Source organism: Camellia sinensis, chromosome 8 (genome assembly GCF_055761805.1).
Source record: "Camellia sinensis isolate YWXY chromosome 8, ASM5576180v1, whole genome shotgun sequence".
Lineage (NCBI taxonomy): Eukaryota > Viridiplantae > Streptophyta > Magnoliopsida > Ericales > Theaceae > Camellia > Camellia sinensis.
Window position 1 is genome coordinate 36,429,061 of NC_138968.1, and position 20,400 is coordinate 36,449,460.

The window sequence follows — 20,400 nt, forward strand, 5'->3', positions numbered from 1 at the left end:
GGTCTGTGATACCAATACTGCCATGAATTGGGCTCAGTTTAAGGGAGCCTTCTTTGAGAAATACTTTCCTCAGTATGTCAGGGACCGCAAGGTAACCGAGTTTGAATAGTTGAGACAAAGTACCATGTCCGTGGCTGAGTATGAGTCGAAGTTTACTGAACTCGCCAGATATGCACCGCACATGGTTGATACTGATTACAAAAAGGCTAGGAAGTTTGAAGGCGGCCTTAATGTTGAAATACTTGACAGGATCAATGTTCTGAAATTACTGAAGTATGTGGATGTTCTTGACCGAGCAATCATGGCTGAGTAGAACATCAAGGCATTGAAACAGACTGAAACGCCGGGAACCGAGTGGCATGGTAAGAGACGAGGCTTCAAGTTCAAGAAAGGCCAAAATAATTCATCGAACAAAAAGCAAAATACAGGGTCAACAACCAGTTCTAGTCAAGGAAACCGTTCTATACCACCCTATTCCGAATGTGGTAAGAATCATAAGGGGGTTTATTATAAACTCTCTGGTGCTTGTTACAGGTGTGGCAAGGTAGGCCACAAGATTAAAGATTGCCCTTCTGCTCCCCAAGGCAATAGTAAAGCTGCACCAAGTGCCGTAGCATCAACTGCTCCACCAAAACCCAACCCCAAAGCGACTGGAAAAGAGCCTATGAGGCAAGGCCGAGTGTTCGCACTCGTACCAGGAGATGTACAAAATACCGAGACCGTTGTGTTAGGTATACTCTCAATTTGTGCTCAAAATGCAAATGTTTTGATTGATTCGGGGTCTACACATTCATATGTATCGCATGCTTTTTCGCGAAAATTGAACAGACCATTGAAACCCATGAACTATCTGTTAGCTGTATCTTCACCTGTTGGGGGATCCATGACTTGTGCTTATATGTACCCTACATGTGAAATTATTGTTGGGGATGTTCATCTGTATGTTAATTTACTGCCATTGAATATAGATCATTTTGATGTGATATTGGGAATGGATTGGTTAACAAAATACCATGCTATCATAGATTGTGTAACAAAACAAGTTGTTTTCCGTCCACCCGGACTGCCTGAATTTGTGTTTAATGGAGTTGGAGTAGTACCTCCTACGTACCTGATTTCATCCATGAAAGCTTTTAAATTAATTAGAAAGGGGTGTAAAGGGTATCTATGTTATGTATTGACTGTACCTACTGACAAAATTAATGTAAACAGTATTCCTATAGTCAGAGAATTTCCAGATGTTTTTCCAGATAATTTGCCAGGGGATTTGATTGATAGGAAGATTGAGTTCACCATTGATGTGATTCCGGGTACACAGCCAGTATCTAAAGCTCCTTACAGAATGGCACCAACTGAATTGAAAGAGTAGAAAGTTCAGCTACAAAAACTGCTAGATAAGAAGTTCACCAGGCCCAGTACTTCACCGTGGGGCGCGCCAGTCTTATTTGTGAAAAAGGAAGACGGCTCACTGAGACTCTGCATTGACTACCGTGAACTGAACAAGGTAACAGTGAAAAATAAATATCCATTGCCTCGCATTGATGATTTATTTGACCAGTTACAGGGTGCCCAAGTGTTCTCCAAAATTGACCTTAGATCTGGATACCACCAGTTGAAAGTAAAGACAGGGGACATTGAAAAGACTGCATTTCGAACAAGGTATGAACATTATGAATTCTTAGTTATGCCTTTCGGAGTTACTAATGCACCAGTTGCATTTATGGACCTTATGAACCGAATTTTTAAACCATTCCTCGATTACTTTATTGTTGTATTTATAGATGACATTTTAATTTATTCCAAAAGCACGGAGGAACATGAACATCATTTGAGAATTGCCCTACAGACCCTAAGAGAATAGAAATTGTATGCTAAACTGACTAAATGTGAATTTTGGCTTGACAATGTTATGTTTTTGGGGCATGTGATCAGTAAGGATGGAATTTCAGTTGATCCGCAGAAAATTGAAGCAGTAGTGAACTGGCCTAGACCGACAAATGTCACCGAAGTCCGAAATTTTCTAGGCTTAGCCGGGTACTACAGAAGGTTTGTCAAAGATTTCTCTAAAGTTGCCCTACCACTGGCACAACTGACTCAGAAGGGGATATCATTTGACTGGATCGATCAGAGAGAATCAGCTTTTCAAGAGTTTAAAACTCGACTAGTGACGGCACCGATTCTCACTCTGCCCTCTGGTACGGATGGTTATACTGTATATAGTGATGTTTCTCATAAGGGTTTGGGATGTGTTTTAATGCAGAATGGGAAAGTTATTACGTATGCTTCCCGACAACTGAGACCACATGAAAAGAACTATCCGACCCATGATTTGGAACTTGCTGCAGTGGTGTTTGCACTAAAAATTTGGCGCCACTACCTTTATGGGGCTACATATGAGGTATACACAGACCACAAGAGTTTAAAGTATTTCTTCACACAGAAAGAACTGAACATGAGGCAGTGGAGATGGTTAGAACTGATAAAAGATTATGATTTGCAAATTTTATACCATCCAGGGAAAGCTAACACCGCTGCCGATGCATTGAGTCGGAAATCGATTGAAAATTTAGCCTGTTTACTCACCGGATAGAAAGAGTTGCTATGTGACCTTGAAAAATTTGAAGTTGAGGTCGTTTTGCGTGAACAAGGTGGAACCTTAGCTGCTATTTCTGCTCAACCGGCACTGATTGAAGAGATTAAAGAGAAATAGCAACATGATGACTTTTGAAGAAGATCATTGAAGAACGAGAATCTAAACCAAGGCCGGGTTTCAAATTTGAGAATAATGTGTTGAAATTTCAGGGAAGATTATGTGTACCAAGTGATTCTGAACTGAAAAAAAGAATTCTGCAAGAAGGCCACAATTCAAAACTGTCTATTCATCCAGGGAATACGAAAATGTACCAAGATTTGAAACTGAATTTCTAGTGGCTGGGAATGAAGAAAGAGATTGCTGATTTTGCATCGAAATGTCTTCATTGCCAACAAGTTAAAGCCGAACATCAACGACCCGCAGGCTTACTGCAACCCTTACCGATACGGGAGTGGAAATGGAAGCATATCACTATGGATTTTAATGTTGGTTTACCTCGCTCCAGTAAAGGTATGGATTCAATTTGGGTTATTGTTGATAGATTGACTAAATCTGCTCATTTCTTACCTGTCAAAACAATTTATAATGCGGACAAATTGGCTGTAATCTATATTGATGAGATTGTTAGATTGCATGGAGTGCCTGTGTCCATTGTTTTTGATAGGGACTCGAAGTTTACATCGAGATTTTGGCAAAGTTTGCAGACAGTATTGGGTACTGAACTGAGACTGAGTAGTGCATACCATCCTCAGACAGATGGCCAGTCAGAAAGAACCATCCAGACTCTAGAGGATTTACTGCGGATGTGTGTTCTTGATTTCCAAGGAAATTGGGAAAGCCATCTACTGTTGACTGAATTCGCCTACAACAACAGCTTTCACTCAAGCATTGGTATGGCGCCCTTCGAGGCTTTTATGGTAGAAAATGTCGATCTCCGATTTGCTGGGCAGAAGTTGAAGATGGGCCTTTGCTTGGGCCCGAGATTGTACAAGAAACTACCGAAAAGGTGAAACTGATTCAATAGAGATTGAAAACCGTACAAAGCCGACAAAAAAGTTATGCGAATGTCCGAAGGTGAGACAGAGAGTATGAAGTAGGTGATCATGTTTTTGTAAAAGTGACACTGATGAAGGGCCTCGTTTTGGAGTCAAGGGTAAGCTAGCGCCGAGATATGTCGGGCCGTGTGAGATTATTGAAAAGATTAATACAGTGGCATATCAAGTAGCGCTTCCTCCTGAAATGGAGTATATGCATAACGTGTTCCATATTTCAATGTTGAGGGAATACCTTCGGGATCCCTTCCATATTTCAATATTGGTAATAATGGATCTGCGCAACATTGGAACAGCTAGAAGGCGCAAGATGACGTGGCCCAATGGTTACTTACAAATTCAAATTCATGAGGGAAGCCTAACTGCAAGAATGGCGTAGTGGGATTAACTGTGAGAGAGCATGATCAGTAATCGTGGGAGGATATTTCGACGGTTGAAAACCCACTTTGACGGTTATTATTGAAGAGTATAAATAGAAGAAAAGGCCCTAGAAAGAAGGAGCCAGATTCAGATCCAAAAAACCAGTTTATTTACTTCTTATTTCCTTCTAGTTTTTTACATTTTCAATTCTTTACATTTTCAGCACTTCAATTCCTATACTACACTTCATTTCCTAGGAGTAGTTTCATGTAGTCGTTGTTGTAAACATTTTTAAGGCTAGGTCATTTCATTGTAAGTTTCTATTTACTCAATGAAATTCAGTTTCTAAATTGTTCTGTACTTGTTATTTCTTATAAATTTCTCCTAAAATAAGCCACCAGTAAAAATCCTCTTCATTGAGGCTGAAAGAACTTCAACGCAATCGCCTGATAATTGGTTCGCAATTAAAATTCTGTAAGGACTGATTGATTCTTGCTAGCACGCTCAAATTTACACTATTAACCTTCGAAAGCCAAAAAAGCCAACATATATTTTTGATCAGGGCCGGCCCTAGCCTAAGGCTAGTAAGGCCTGCGCCTTAGGCCCTAAAATTTTGGCCCAAAAATATGGCCTCCAAATTTAATAAAATGTTATAGGTCCAATGTTTTTTTTTTTTGTTTTTTTTATTATTTTTTTTAGGATCAATTAGAAGGCCCCAAAATATTTTATTGGGTCCATGTATGGTTTAGCCCATATTTATTTATAAGTGTAGTTTGGCCCATATTTATTAAAATGAAAATATATATTAAAAAAAAAAAGAAGTGCTTGGGCCTAAGAAGAACAATACATTTATGGGCCCTAATTTTTTTTTTTTAACCTTCTTTATCTATTAAATTTTAGTGGAATAAATAATTTTGTCCTAATTTTTTTGCCCTAATTTTGTTTCATTAAATTTTTTGTTTATAATTTTAATGATTATATGTACAAGTAAATTTTTTTGTGGCTACAAACAAATAAAAAAGTTGTAACTTATCGTTTTATCTATGAATTTTTTTTTTTTTCAATGTAAGAGGGGCCCTATTTCTGAAATTTGCCTTAGGCCCCTTAAATCTTAGGGCAGGCCCTGTTTTTGGCACGCCCGGTGGGACCCTTAAAAATGGCTAGACGTAGAGCAAGAGGAGAAAATGAACACTTGGAAGAGGGTGTGGAAGGAGAGGTGGAAATACCTAACCCAGAGGATAATGTAATGGATGCATCTATCCTATCAGATCCTCCGCAAATAGTCGAACATACCAGCACTTCAGAATATACAACACATGTCCAACATACTAGACAGGGCCATAAAACTGGACCTTTAACTATCTCTTCTACCCAACCAAAAAATCCATGTGGAGGCTTAACAGATGCTATGGGACAACAACTAATGTGTACAATGGAAAGATGGGCAATATCCTTTTTGGATCGAATGAACTCTCATCAACCAACTATTACAAGACAGGCTGAAGAGAATGAGAATTCCCTTCAGAATAGATTGGCTTAAGACAAACGGCCTATGCAAAATAATGGGCAAACTAATGGTCAGATGAGTAATCAAAACCATGAGAGAATGTCACATGTGCCTCAGTCATGGTACGAAACTCCTTTAAGACTACTAGAAAACCAAAATGTACCATTGCCCACCAGCGAAACCATACAAATTGGTGGATCTGGGCCAGCATAAGGGAGTGGTATAAGGATGTTTCCAAATTCTATGTTCGAAGCCATAACTGACACATGGGGTTTCACTAATCCTGTGTTTGAATTTGCACTCGAGAGGTTGGAAGGATTTCCTATGGTTGGAAGAGAAACAATACATGTTCCTCCTTCTGCAGGGCCTTTCCTAGGACAAATTCCAAGAGGTCAGCCATACCTCCAACAGAAATAGTACAACAAGGACAACCAATCTTGAATGTACCTATATATGGACCAAGAGGCCCTCAAGCATATGGAGTTCCTCCAAACCCTATGCTTGTTACTCCAGTAGTGGTTCAACCAGCACAAAATATGGTTCCAAGGAACCAAATTGCTGATATAGTCAGAGAAATGTGTAGACCTATGACTTGGGGGATCCAGACACCAGTATACAGAAAACCTTACCCAGAATGGATATATAAGGTACATGAATATCCAATGGGGTTTATAATACTAGATTTTGCCCTCTTTTATGGGAATGGAAGCCAGTCAACAGTGGAACACATTGCTAGGTTTATAGGCCAGTGTGGTGAGTTCGCCAATAATGACTACAAGAAACTAAGACTTTTCCCGAATTCTTTAACTGGAGCAGCCTTTGTATGGTATATAAACCATACACCTGGCTCTATCCAGACTCGGTAGCAAATGGAGGAGGTTTTTCATGCCCAATTTTTCCAAACAGAACTTGAGGTTTCCATGATAGACTTGGCAAGATTGGGCCAATGAGAAGGATGCTCAGTTTATTACTAGATTTAAAAGGACACGAAACAAATGTAGGGTTATCCTATTCGAGCCTGAATTTATGAGATTGGCTCAAAATGGATTGGAGTTTAGGCTTCGAAAGAAGTTTGATTCATTTGAATTTCGAGACTAAATGGAATTAACCTATAAGGTGTCCAAATATGAAACTTTACTTGACAAGGAACAAGATCGAAGTAATGCATCATATAAGACCTATTATAGGGGCCCTAACTATGAAATTGATACTATAGAGATCGTAGGAAAAGAACCTTTGACCTGTGAAACATTAATTGAGAAAGACAGTACAATAGACCAGCATTTTAAAAAGAAAAATCTTCATAGAAAGTATTCTTTTGATTTAATAAAAGCAGATGATATTTTTTATCATTTGCTTGTAACAAATTTCCTAAAGTTATTAAAGAGAGTTAAGATCTCTATCCCTGAAGAACTTAAAGGAAAACTATACTGTAAATGGCACAATTTTTGGTCTCATTCAACTAAAAACTGTATTATTTTCCGAGATAGGATCCAAGAATAGATTCGAAAGGGAAGGTTAAAGTTTTCAGCCAAGATTGAGAAGGCTATAGGAATTGACACCAACCCGTTTCCAGAGATTGGAGAGGCTGCAGCCAATATTGGCATGTCAAATTTCCAAAATTTATCCTTAAAATGATGGTCCAAGCCCAAGCTTAGGGTCCTAAACTGGGCTCAGGACCGAGCCCACCCCGGACTGTGGGCAGATTTAGACCACTTTTATACCCATTGTCAAAAGTAATCCAAATCAACTTGCACACATCTTTTCTAGGAATATAGAATGGAGAATTTTATACTAAACACTATTTTAGAAATGTGAACCACTTGTATGATTTGAATGGCAACATTAGTAATATTTGATTATAACTCGCTTAACATGTAATAATTATAATCTCTATTCAATGTAAAATCAAATTAAGTTTACAAATCTATGACTAATACTAATATTTTTGGATTTTGCTAACAAGTTTTTTAGAAGGCACAAGAAAAAACAATTAATAAATTGACCCTTTACTAATTATTAAACACTTTTTACAAATTTAAAACTTTATTTAACTTGCCACCCTTTCTAAAACATTTTTTTATTGGAAGCATAGTATAAAAACAATACCTCATCAATACTTCTTAACAATTTTTCCTCCACCTACTCCATCCTCGCATTTCAAGCCTCATGCCACACAAATCTTCCCCGCCACACAAATCTTGCCCACCACCCATGAGCAAATGAGGGAGAAGGGAACGATTTTTCCTTCTCCAACCGTTACACTCATCCCAACCCGATTAAAATTATTAAAGATATATATAACTTATTTTCTTTAAACATAGATTCACCTTGTTTGATTTTGATTATTTTTAAAAATTAAGATTTTTTTTTTTTTTGCACTTTTTTATTTTTAATCAAATTTTTTAATATCTTAAGTAATATATATATATATATATATATTTACTTTCTAGATGCACAGATACACCTAAAATGTAAAATATTTGTAAAAAATTATTTAAAAAGTTCAATATATATACAATAATATGAAAATGTGTTGAATTTTTTTATTTTTTATATTTGATGAATTTTTTAAAGATTTTTTTTTAATAAATATTATACTTTCAAATATATTTAGGTTAGGTCCATCTAAAAAATAAAAATAAAAATAAAAAATCTTAAAATAATAAAAAAATTTGACCAAAAACAAAAAAATACAAAAAATAAAAAACTCAATTTTCTTAAAAATAAATTCAAATTTCTAAAACCAAACAAGATAAGTAAGTCTAATACTTTAAAATTGTACACTTAACATTCATTTTCCCTTATTTATTTATCGTCTTACATTTTTTTGAAACTCGCATCGCTTATAAATTTATTACATACCATATCACTTACCTCTCCTCGGTGGAATATTTAAAAGAATAAAAGATACGAAGAATTCATCTAGGAATGGCAATGGGTCAGGAATCACACTCCCCGTCCCCGATCCCCAAAGATACAAAATTCTTCGTCCCTGCCCCCGATCCCCAGTGGGGAACCCATCACCCCCCCCACCCCTTAACAGGGATCAGGTTTTCCCAACCCCAAAAAATCTCCGACCTTTTTTTTTTTTCTTTTTGAAAATTGCTTTGAAGCTCTATGGAGGATAAAAAAAAAAGAAAAAGAAAAAAAAAGATCAATATGGCGAAAAAGAGGGATCAACAACAACTAATCATTATCATCATCATAGATCATCATCAACAACATATCAAACAAAAAAAAAAAAACAAATCAACAACACATAGTGGGTGTTTGGGAAGTGAATTTTTTTGTAAGTTTTTTTAGTTGTAAGATATTATTGGAGAAATTTTTTTTTAAGTTTGGAAAGATAGTTGAGTTTTTTTGTGGTTGGATGTAATATTTGTGAGAAAGAAAAAATGAAATAATTATGGAGTTTGATGTGATATTTTATTTGGATTTATTTTTTTTGATTTTGTAACCAATTTGTTTTTTAATGAAAAAAAACCAAAAAATTTCCTTCGCAAACACCACCATAATCATCATCATAGATATCACAGATCTGAGCTGCAATCTATAATATATATACATATGTGCGCGCGCGCGCATGTGTGTGTATAACATAAAGAGAGGAATAGAGAGCTAGAAAAAGTCGGTAGAGAAGCAGAGGAGATCAGCATAGGAAGAGTTCGGCAGGGGAAGGCGACAAAAGAAATTGGTGGACGAAGGCGATGGAGGAGGGCGACAAAAGAGTCGATAGAGGAGATCGATGCTGGGAAGAGGATGGCTCTCTTCTCTCGGCGAAGGCGAACAGCGATCCGATGGAGGATTGACTATCTTCTCTCTCTTTCTCCTCCTATTTTTCTCACATGAAGAAGTCGTGTGTGAGTGAGGGAGTAATTGTGTGAGCGTCAACAAAATAAAGACACACACACACACACACACACATATATATATATATATCTAGACAGGGGTAAAACAGTAATTTTATTTTAGGGAAAACAGGGTGGGAGTCGAGGCTGAAAAAGGGGCTAGGAAAAGTATCACCGTCCCCGACCCGAAAACCATCGGGAATTCATTTTCAAATACCATCCCCAACCCGTCGAGGACATTTTTCAAGAAAAAAACTCTCATCGGGGTCGGGGAACGGATCCCCGTCGAGTCAGGTTCAAATTGCCATCTCTAAACTCATCCTCATGCTTCTTCTCCTAAACTCTTCGGCCATCAAGTTTACCACAGAAAATGATATTTTTGTTTCTTTTAAAAGGAAATAAATATTTATTTTATATAAATTGATATATAAATTGGTGTGGCATCTTATGTATAGGGTTTTTCTTTTCTCTTTTTTTTTTTTTTTGGGGGGGGGGGGGGGTTGGGGGAGAGGAGGGGGGAGGGGGGGGGGAATAATATCATTCAAAGAGAATAACAAACACAAATAAGAGTTCTCAGATTCAAATTACATAGCTAACGAAAAAACATTGCAAGCATAAAATAAAGCAAGGAAGCTAAATTACAACCACCTATATTCACAATCATCACCAAGCACTTGAAATGTTGTAGCTCCACTCCACCATATATGTAGCTTCCCAATCTTCTTAGTATCCTTCAGTTAAAACTCGAACACCACCCATCGAAGATGAAAAGTAATATACATGATGCCAACACAAGACCTGCAAAGAGAAGAAGAGAAAACTACAAAGCATATATATATATATATATCACTAAAGCCATGTAAGTTAAACAAAGTCACGTCACATGTTCACATCTTTCTACAATGTAAGATAGTAACAACTTCAAAGGAAGTACAGGAAAACACATATTTATCTTTATATATATATATATATATATGAAGACCACTCTCTGCAGCATAGCATTTCAAATGTAGTTTGAGTCTTAGTGGCACGAAGTGGGAGCGGGGGCAGGAGCGGGAAAGCATGAGCCGATAGAAGTTTCTTAGGTTGGGAGCGCCTCGGGGAGCGATAATATATATATATTTTAATACACATTAACAATTTTTTTTTATAAATATTATTATTTTAATACACATTAATTATTTTTTTATTTATTATATTTTTTAAATAATGTGTCATTGTTAATTTATTTTATTTTATTTTACATATATTTGTTTGTGTTTTTTTTATTAATATGTATAATATATACTCATATATATATATATATATATTATATTTATATGTGTTAATGTTTTTATTTATTTATATATATTATAAAGATTATATCTATTAATATTTTTATTTTTTTAATTAATGTTTTTTTATTATATATATTTATATAAAGATTATATCTATTTTATCTTATATATATATTACTTAGAATCATACATATTGTGACAGGCAGAAGGCCAGAGAGAGAGACAGCACAAGTGAGAGAAGGCAAAGACGAAGGAGGAGACGATGACGATCAACAAGAAGGAGACGATCTGCGAGAGCGAGAGAGAGAAAGACGATCTGCCAGATAGAGAGAGAGACGATCTGCCAGAGACGATCTGCGAGAGCGAGAGCGAGAGGGAGAGACGATCGGCCAGAGAGAGAAGAAAAACGAAGCAAAGAAGCAGGACATACCCAGGGACGACTTTCAGGTTCTTCACCTTCTTTCTCCTCTCTCTCTTTGTTGACCAACAAGACAAGTTAGGATTTTTTGTTCATAGCCACCAACGATCCCATCTTGGACAGGATCGCGTTTCTCTCTCTACAGAAACGCGATTCTTACACGTTTCTTTCTAAGAAACGCGGAATCGCGTTTCTTACGGAGATTTGTCACCTGGTTGCACGATTCCTGCAACTAAGGTCTAAGTAGTGAATTGGAATTCAAAGCATAGGTTTTGGAACCAAAAGCTAACAACTATCTCCATGGGCCAAATGTGGGTCAACCAACTTAATCACTTTCAACAAAATAAGTGCACACACCTCCAGAAGAAATGCCACTTGAAGCCTTGATCAATGAATTCTCAAACAAGTTCAATTTGATAGGTATTTGAACATCTAGGAGCCATGACAAGTTCCTTAAGAAACTCATTCTCTTTTTCATTGCTTGAAAATACATTTCTAATTGTCATCTTTGTCAAGACCTCCGCATTTTTCAATAGACACTTTATCAGATTAAGTTCATCTTGGGATGCATCAATGCCAGAGATTTTAATTTCTTAACTTGGCACCCCTTGTGGTTCAAACCAATTGAATCGCTCTGAGTATGCAAAACCATCATGAAGTGGTACCTAAAAACCAAAAAACAATAAGGTAAGAACTTGCAAATCGCTGGCTTGGAATTATTCTTTTAACTGGCCTTCGCAAATACCATAGTGCACAAATTAGGTGCACCATTGAGCAAGTCAAACAAACTCTTGCATCAAACAAACTCTTGCATCAAAAATTGTGGCAAACACCCAATTCCAATTGGATCAAATTAGGAAACACGGGCCAATTTTTGTCATTAGCAAAGCCGAGAGCCTTCATCAGAGATGATAAAAGATAAAACTAGTCAAATATATAAAACCAAAATGATGTTGGATAAACTTCTAAAATGATAGCATATATATGATAATCTACATCTTATCTCAACTTCTTATAAGTAAATGATCAAAAGGAAGAGTAAACTTACTGCCATAGTGCTAGCCTTTAGATGTAGATGTTTAACATTAGAAATTGCTTTCAAAAGCCCAAATAATTGGTTAACCTGTGTAATGGCTGAAAAAGCATATGGATAGGGGGCTTCAACACAAACACTTGCTTTAACTAATGAGGATAGGCTCTTCAAACAATAAAGAACCAAGCAATTATCTTTAACATAAGGCATTCAAGAATTGGTGCATCGACCATGATCACAGTCTCAGAGTTTCGGTATTGCCTCGTAAGTAAAGATAAAGATATGTATAAAGTCTTCAGAGCTGGTGAAGAAATGTCATATATTGTTTTCCCAAAAGCCACTAGTGCTGAAATGGATAATTCTTCGAGCACAGGGCAGGAAGAAAAGAGCTTCTGGGTCAGGTCATTTACTTGGATAAATAAGTGAAATATGAAAGATCTTGAGACAAGGTAAAGAGATTGAGGCAGGAACATCAAAATGAACTTGAGATCCTAGCTTTAAGACTACAAGCGTTCCGCAAATAAAGACATTGCTAGGCAACCTAAGAATTATTGACCCGCAAACATGGATATCAATTTCACGGACATCACACTTTACAGCAGCACTTATCCATGAATTCAGACGAGATTTGCCAATATCTGGATCACAACTTAGATAGAATCGTTGAATACTTGACAAATCATGTAAGAAAAGTACTCTTTCAATGAAATTCATGAAGCTCACATGGCGATGATGATCTTTAGGCTTATGCATGCCAGACCAAGGATGCTCAACTAACAGTGTCTTCTCATCGAATTCCAGATTGGGGACAGAAGTCCATATGTGTTTCCATCTTGGTGACAGAGTGCTGGTCGCAACTGCATATTTTGTTGGTAGGCAAGAGAGAATGTGGGCAAAAACTAAATCTGGTAAGCTGCTGATCCTATCTTCTGAGGGAATGGAGAAGATAGGATCAGCAGCTTGCCAGATTCAATTCTAGCCAGAAAAGACCTAGCCATGAAATTAAATAGCACCCTGCATAAAAAAAGAATACTCAGATTGAGAAAATAGAGAACATCAAAATTTAGAATACTCAATCCACAAAGCTATTAAGAGTAGATGAGTTGTTTCCACACAAAGCGCATAAAGGATAAAGAAATCATTTCACAAAAGAGAAAAAAAACAATTTAAATAAAAGAACAGTGTGGTTGCATAGGATATCATTTAAAAAATGAACTAATCATCAGAATATGATTAAAACCATAAAGAAAAATGAACTAATCATATAGAAATAGTCATTTTCGTAATTACCAAAAGAAAAATAAAAATAAAACCTACCATGTAATCGGAGTAAAAATATAAATAGAAAAAGAAAGTTGGAAACAAAAGTCAACAATAGAATATAGCAACACTATTTTTAAGTGAAAATAAAATATAGGTTTTACAATTAATTATCTTAGATTTGATTTATTTATTTTTTGGTAATGCACTAAGATATTTGACTGGCCTTTCATTTTATTTGAGACAAATCAATTACAGAATAAAGTTAAAGAAGGTCAAACCAACAAGTAGCAAGGTAAAAATTAATTTGCCTGAATTTAACCAAACAAAAACTTTGAAGGAACTGACCAGAGGAGTGAAAATCAATGGTGAGTCAATGAAAAGACCGCTTTCTCTACCTATAAAGCAAACAAAATTGGAAAATTAAAAAGAAAACTCTTCCAATAAAAATTCAATAAAAATTCTAATAGGAGGAATGGATGACAAAACAAAGAAACAAATCACAAAAACAAAACCCCTTTGCACAAAATAAAAGATTTTCAATTATTCCAACTCAGAATCTGATAGTTTTTCCAACTCACATTTAAGAAAACAAAAATAAAAATAAACAATTTCACAACCTGAAACAAAACCCTAATTTTTGAGGAACAATTTTTGAGTTCCTCAATCAAAATCCTAATGTTTCAGTGGAAATCCCAATTTCAAAACGTTAGTTTGACACAAACAAAACCCTTTACAAAAAATAAAAGATTTTCAATTTTTCCAACTCAGATTCAAATAGTTTCCCCACAAACCAAAAAAAAAAACAAAAAAAAAACAATTTCACAACCTAAAACAAAACCCCAATTTTTGAGTTCCTCAATCAAAATCCTAATTTTTCAATGGAAATCCCCAAATCAAAACCCCCGTTTGACACAAACAAAACGCTTTCCACAAAATAAAAGATTTTCAATTTTTTCGAATCAGATTTAGATACTTTTCCCCAAATCACAAAAAAAATAAATAATAATAAATAAGAAAACAATTTCACAACCTAAAACAATTTCCCAATATCAAAACCCTAGTTTGAATGTCCAAATCCAAACCTGGTTTAAGGGTGGAAGCATTATTCTTCTCGTTCGTCTCTTCCATCTCCTTCCGGCCATCTTCCCTGTCATCGTTTTCACTTCGGGTTTAGAGCTCTCTCTCTCTCTCTTCATAGGGATAGATACTAGACATCCGTGAGGCCTTTTTATGGGGATTTTTCTCTATGTAAGTTTTTATATTAATTTATTTTTCAAATTAAGTCTATTTTTGTGAAAATTTTCGTGCTTTACATAGGAATAGATACTAGACATACGGGAGGCCTTTTTATGGGGATTTTTCTCTATGTAAGTTTTTATATTAATTTATTTTTCAAATTAAGGTCAAGTTTGGGATGTTCTAAAAAAGTCAAAAAGCTAAAAAGTTATTCAAAAAGTTAAAAAATTAATATTATTCATCAAAAGTCAACAATTACGGCTGCACAACTCCCAATTCAAATTTTTCCCTACAAATCAATTTTTACAATTTTTTATTACATATTTTTCAATAAAAAGTCAAAAAGTTAACCCAAACATCCATATTTTCAACCCCAATTTTTTAGTCCAAAAAGACAAAAAGTGCACTTATTTAGTCTTCCCAAACTTGGCCTAAGTCTATTTTTGTGAAAATTTTCAAATTAAGATGTAGCGTGTTTATAAAACAGACTTTTGGCATTTTTGTGGTTTAGGCAAATAAAATAAATAAAATTATAAAAATATGTTTACAAAATGTGTTTTTAATTAAGGTCGCGCGGTTATAAATCGCGCGTTTACTAATTATCCCGTCAATTAATAAAACACAATTGAAAAACGCAGAATATGAAAACACATTTTGAAAACACGCTTTTAATAAAAAAAAATAATTATATAAAATGATCACTTTTTTACTTTAATTCTTAATTTTTTTTTTATTCTAAGATTTAGGATTTAGGGTTTAATTCTTACAATTTATTTATTTTTATTTTAGGGTTTAAGATTTAAGATTTAGGGCAAAGTGTAATTCATGATGCCAAAAAAATAGTAAGAACATAAAAAATGAAGATAAAACTGTGTCGTTTTAAGCACAATAAAAAACACAATTACCGCGTGGCCAAAAAAAAAAAAGATAAGGTTTAGCGTAAGACATCACACACACACTCACACTCTTTTCTCTCTCTCTCTCTGACACACTTACACCCACATCACTCTATTCCCTCTCTTTCACACACATTCACACACACTTATAACAAATAAATAAAAATAAAAATGACTGATTTTATTCATTATATTTATTTTAATAAAACATATATAATTTTTAATATATATAAATTTTATTTTTATAAAATTAATACCAATAAAAAGATACCAATCATATTTTTAAAATGAGACCAATATTAAATAATAATAATAATAATAATAATAATAATAATAATAATAATAATAATTACTCTGTTTGGTTTAGTTATATTTTTTAAATATAATTTTTTTAAATTATTAGTCTCATTTTAAAGATAATCAAACCAAATAAAGTGATTGTTATTTTTTATAGACTAATATCTAATATATGTAACAATAATTTATAATAATACATAATAATCAAATCAAATAGAGTGATTTGATTATTATGGCCCACGCTTTTCACATGAATTGGCCTAGCGAATTCCCATGACTATGCCATTTTCAAAACTTTATTCCCACTCTAGAGTGGGTGTTTATCTTTATTCCCATTCTTAGGTGAAACAGCTCTTCCAGTGCCCTTTTTATTGAATAGAAAAAGATTAATTTTTTTTTTTTTGTGTGTGTATAAAACCAGCTTTTGAGAAGCCAATTTTACTTAATTTGTAATTATTTCTCGTTAATTTAAAACGGTTTTGCTAAATTTGTTTTGTGCCAAATATTTTTTGTTTTTAAATTCTTAATTTTGAAGATAAATATTTATATTGAAAATATATTTCAAACATAAAACGGTTATAGGAAAACCGTTTTACAATACGGCTTTAGCAAAGCGGCTTTTAAAAAAATGTTTATTTTTTTGGGTTTGTCAGTGTTGTTTTTGGTTGAATACACGTTTTTGCCCTGCTCCCCAGTCCAATACACACAGATGAAGCCGAAGAGAGAGGAAGAGAGACGAAGAAAGTGCACAGCAGATGAGAGTAATCACTTTTTTGGTTATCACTGTTGAACAGATGAATGAGTTCAGAGATCTTGTTTGTTCCCTTAAATATTTGTTGCCAAGAAATATTCAAATAAAACTTTACATAGCATATACAAAGTATCTAATTTGCTAATTACTACTACGAACAGGGAAGCAAAATAAAGGTATGACTATAACACTTATAGCACTTTAGAACGACGTAGCTAGTTCAAACATAAGTATCCCACAAAAATAATTTGTAGAAACATTCAACAAAACACAGTATATAAAATAAAGTAACGAGTACAATACTTAACAGTTACATAGACAAATATTAGACAAACCTTTCACAAACTCATTGCCGGAAGAGTTATTTTAACACACACAGTACATAATTATGGATAACCTAATATAATTTAGTAGACAGATAGACGCCTAATCCTCGCTCAAATCGGCAATCTCAGAGTCCGAACAACCTGAGAGCTCAGGGTCAAAGAGAAGTGCAGGATCCTTCGTGATAGCCTCAGCATTTGGTGTTGTTCCTTTCTTCTTGACATCCGACTTAAGTATATGTAGTTTTATATTGCGGGCTAACCTATGGTGCATTTGAGAAATCTCACGTCGAAGACTTTCACATAGTCGATCAACATTATCTGGATCTTCCTTTTGGATCTCAACTGAACTTGCTTTTGGCACCTTCAGTCGATTTTTCCGACATAATCTTTCCATTTGCACTCGCTCTATAAATAGTGCGGGCCACTTAAAAAGTGTAGCGTCTGCTAAACCATATCATGTTTGATTATTAGATGGATCCTCCATGAAACCACATGGATCTCGATAGTACTTGGGCATGACAAAATGTCGTTTCCCAAACCTATCATGATAAGCACAAGAGGCATCTAACAAAGCAAATGGTATTTCATCTTTAGCATCGCCATTTCCCCTTCATGTTCCTCTTCCTCGGCGTGAACTCTCACCTCTTTCGAAGTTTCTATCCCCTGCGAGTCCCCTTCCCATTCCTCTTCTTCGTCGTGAACTCTCACTTCTGCAATTGCTACCCCTTGCCGTGAATCTATACTCCATTTGATTTTTTCTTAATAAATGAACGATAGTTTCCTACGGTGAACTAAGTGGAAAGGTTATGTGTTTACCATCACTCCTTCAGTCTTTTATATAGTTGTTTGTTAACACTATTGCCATGTGGTCGTATTAATGTGACTTAGATGAGTTCTGAAATGTGAGGAAAAAAACAAAGCATCTAAGTCGCGTTGCACAATGTCACATGCCATTAAAAGCCCACATATACCAACACATCTTTATGAGTTGTCATTGTAAGAAATAAACAATCAATGCTAAACACGCTCCACACAATCAGTACTTCAATCGTCACTCAAAAGTGACTACTCACTTTTTCAAAAAAGACCAATCATTCGTACGCGGTTTACTGTGGCCATGTGAACTTGGCCATTTCATTGAGTCCTTTAATTTATTATGTCTGTTAAAGTCACTGCATTACTGAGAAATGTTGGACATATCACTACGACAACTTTGACGAGACTACTGACTGTATGAAAAAAAAGCAAGAACTTGTACCATAGCTATTGTGCCCATGTGAACTTCAGCAATTCATTACGGGATGAGGGGGTGTTAGAACAAAACAACACTTTGTGTTTAAAAAGCCACCCTATGTAGCTTCAAATAGATTGATAAATCTTGAAGAGAAAATATTATAGAGTTGGAATGTATTGAAGATTAATTTGTAATAGAGTACTTATAGATGGGTTTTTGGATATATAGAACTTGAAAGTGTTACAGATAAAAGCTAGCCTAGTATGCAGACAAGAACAACACCGACTTAAATCAACACATAGTTAACTAAAAATTTGAGAGAAATCATTAAAAAGTAGTTCAAAGAGATTTTAAGAGTAGTTAATATAGCAACAATTCAAGAAAATCAAGGAAGCGGAACAAGTTAAAAGATATCTGTCGAACCGAAGAATCCAAACCCCATCATGTACATCTAAATAAGCTCACAATACTTGTAAAAGATAGAGAAATTAAATTGAAATTAAATTGGTTAAATTTCTCTAATTAAATTAAATTAAATATGTAAGGTGAAAAGTGAAATTAAATATATTGTCAAGGCAAAATAAATTGAATTATGTTTGTAAGCAAAAAAGTGAAATTAAATTTCTAAGCGGATTTGAGCTTTGCTTAAAATCTTCAGATATGCATTGAATAGTCAATAAAAGTCAAAGTGACAACTCCTATAAAGTTGATGCATAGTTGTTTAGGTCATAAAGGTTGACGTGACAACTCTTTTACAATAATTTTAAACATACAGCTACCATGTGAACCTCTTGAAGTATAACAAGTCATTATCGGCATGTGAGTTTAGAGTTTATAAGACATGAATACTTGCGTCCATCTCCATTTCGAATTTGTGCATGTTGCAACAACTGTGCATATGTGGTGTAAATATTGCATCATACCACAACAAAAGTTTTATAAATATATCGAGCGATATTATCATGAGATATACGATGGTTGATCTATATTCAGCAATGGGTCGCCATTGGGTTGCAGATGGAGATGAATTTCGATACCCATTCAATCCAAATTTGTGTTACTCACATACCGCCATCAATACCATGAGAGCTGAGTGGGAATTTCACATAACTCGAGCAAGCATTCTTGTTGAGGTATGTCATGAAGTTAATATTAAATTTCCTCGATAGTTAGCCATGCTTATGCCAATTGACACTCCACAGTTATTGCAAAGGGCATTGCATCGTATCCGCGACGAAGGTAATTGCATGACCCAACGTTTGCAAAGGTTCGAACTAATGAAGACCGCAAATGAGCGTGCCGAAGTTGGGTTAATGGATGATGTGCACCAGTACTTCACCTGGAGCATGGATGCTAGGTATGAATCTGACATTGAGATATCAGATGATGATGATAATGAATGAAATTGTTTGGATGAATGGCCAAACCATTTCTCTTGTAATGTCTTTCTAATGCTTATCCACGACTTATCAATGAAGGGAGAAATTTCAATAGTTTTTGAATAGTTCTTGTAATTCTACAAATAACAATTACCTTTGCTTTCTCTACGTTATTGTTATTTTGAAGAACGCTAATTGAACTACGCTTTCATGATTTTATGCATTATTGAAGTGGAATATAATGATGATACTGAATGAACTTTGTTGCATGTATGACCAAACGTTTTCATTCATTGTAATGGCTTTGCAATGCTTATACATGAGTTATCAATAGGAAGAGAAATTCATAATGAATCTTGACATGTGTACTTATAAATGTAGTGATTTCATAAACTTCAGCTTCATATAACAAATAGTTGAATACATCCGTAACCTAGATGAACAACAACATTGTCTTACACCCTAATAATAAAGATACGACACAACATACAAACATATATGAAAGATAGAGGTGTTTGATTTCTCATTCCTCATCTAACATGTAGTAGTCAGAGAGATATTTTTCATTGTTTAAGACATTATTTCGCTCAATCACTGTTAATTCTCTGTTGCTTACTTCTGTCATTTCGGTGGCTAGTTGAACCATGAAATGTCGATATCTCCGCATCAACATTCTGTTGCTCTCTTTCCTAATTCTGCTAACTGCTTTTTCATAGTCGTCCACATTTCGTTTAGCTATGGTCAATGAACAACGATGAGGTACTGGTGCCCAAAGTTACGTAGATTATTAAACAATCGTTCTTGCTCTGTTACCCTAAACGCCCATTTTGCTCGGATACTAGCATAATAATCCTTCGGACTTGAGTACTTTTCGCTCTTACAGTCGTAAGTAAATGGAGGTAGTAGTCACACTTTTGGATTTCTTTG

At 34.9% G+C, this 20,400-nt stretch overlaps 1 long non-coding RNA gene across 2 annotated transcripts; it reads right to left on the reverse strand.

The window, feature by feature from the left end:
* Nucleotides 1–9,909: 9,909 nt before the first annotated feature.
* LOC145796891 (uncharacterized) lies at nt 9,910–14,693 on the reverse strand. Of its 2 annotated transcripts, XR_014337546.1 has the most exons (6): nt 14,437–14,574; nt 13,700–13,749; nt 12,107–13,105; nt 11,792–11,955; nt 11,416–11,723; nt 9,910–10,161 (listed from the first exon to the last, which is right to left on the reverse strand). It is a non-coding gene; the product is annotated as an uncharacterized LOC145796891 (long non-coding RNA). The 2 variants fall into 2 exon arrangements; XR_014337547.1 differs by lacking the exon at nt 13,700–13,749 and having other exon boundaries at nt 14,437–14,693.
* Nucleotides 14,694–20,400: the final 5,707 nt, after the last annotated feature.